This window comes from Euleptes europaea, chromosome 15 (assembly GCF_029931775.1).
Source record: "Euleptes europaea isolate rEulEur1 chromosome 15, rEulEur1.hap1, whole genome shotgun sequence".
Taxonomy (NCBI): domain Eukaryota; kingdom Metazoa; phylum Chordata; class Lepidosauria; order Squamata; family Sphaerodactylidae; genus Euleptes; species Euleptes europaea.
The window spans coordinates 30,878,656-30,880,074 of NC_079326.1; the positions used below are offsets into that span (position 1 = coordinate 30,878,656).

Sequence of the window (1,419 nt, forward strand, 5' to 3'; positions counted from 1 at the left end):
AGCAAGGATGGTCCCTATTTTGGGGTGTCTAACCCTAATATGCCCTAACCTGGATGGCCCAGGCAAGCCCATTCTCATCCAATCTTGGAAGCTGAGCATGGTTGGCCCTGGTTAGTACTTAAATAGGAGAGCACCAAGGAAGTCTGGAGTTGTTACACAGAGGCAGGAAATCAATATATGTGTCTTGCCTTGAAGCCCCTAAAGCAGTGATGGCAAACCTTTTAGAGACCGAGTGCCCAAACTGCAACACAAAACCCACTTATTTATCGCCAAGTGCCAACACAGCAATTTAACCTGAATACTGAGGTTTTAGTTTAGAAAAAACAACTCATACATTAACATCTTTTGTCTTAAAAGAAAAACACAATAACAGAGCTTTCAATAATACAAACCTCAAACAAGCAGGTCTTCTGGTAAGGGTTGGGAATAGATTATAATCCACAGAATCAGAACCTAGATATGCCAAGGAGGAAGGGGAGAAGAAGGGGAAGAGAACTGCTAGACCCAGACCTGCATCAAGGGTTACAGTTTGCACCCAAAAAACCAAAATCTGCAGCCTATGGTTCAATGAAGTTTGAAAACAGGCTGGGTGCAAGAGATATTATTCCTGCCTAGTGGTACAGCTTGTTATTGTTGTGAGGCCGAGGAAAGGAACAGCAGGGCAGCTGGGAGTGTGATGGGATACCCCCTCTGCACAACGTGGAAGCAAGTGAGGGGTGGTATCCTTAGGGAACGCCCAAAGCCCTTTGATGGCAGCGCTCGGCCAAATGGTCCAGTTAGAAGTTTTGGCTAGCAAGGGAGAAGGTGGTATAGAAGACACAGAAAACATCCAAGGGTGGAAAGAAGGCTTAAGTTTTGATAGCGCCAGTAGCAAAGAGGATAATCAGAATAACAATGATAGCGACGATGACACAAATTGTGGCGATCATCTTGACGTTCTTCCACCAGTATTTGCGCGCCAATTTGCGAGGTAGTCTTGAAATGTTCCGACGTAGCCTCCAGGTCCTCCGTCTTATTGCATAGGTGGTCAAGATTCTCGCCCCTTGCCAGAATTCGCTCCATGTTCTGGGTCATGATATTCTTTACACCTTCCACCTCATTCTGGAGGTTCTTCACTTGGTTGTTGGCCATCCCGGGACTACTTCTGCTGCCTGCCTCCATGCCAGCCTTCTCCCACTGGCTTGCCCCGCAGGCCCCTCGCCTGCCGCGCCTCGCAACTTGGCGACTGCTCTGAAACTTCCTGCTTCCTCGTCGCGCTGCTTGCAGGTGGCCCGGGTCAAGGGTATAACACAAACAACTTTTTATGGAAAGGTAAAAGTTTGCATTTGGCATGCTTTTGAACAACCTATTCCAGCTCCTGTATCTCACAGTGGCCCACATCTATAATAAGGAGGTAGCACATACCCATCAGGGCTAGTA

The 1,419-nt window shown here is 47.5% G+C and overlaps 1 pseudogene; it reads right to left on the reverse strand.

Annotated features, from left to right (window-relative positions):
- Nucleotides 1-780: 780 nt before the first annotated feature.
- Nucleotides 781-1,161, reverse strand: LOC130487978 (vesicle-associated membrane protein 8-like; annotated as a pseudogene).
- Between the last annotated feature and the right edge of the window lie 258 nt (nucleotides 1,162-1,419).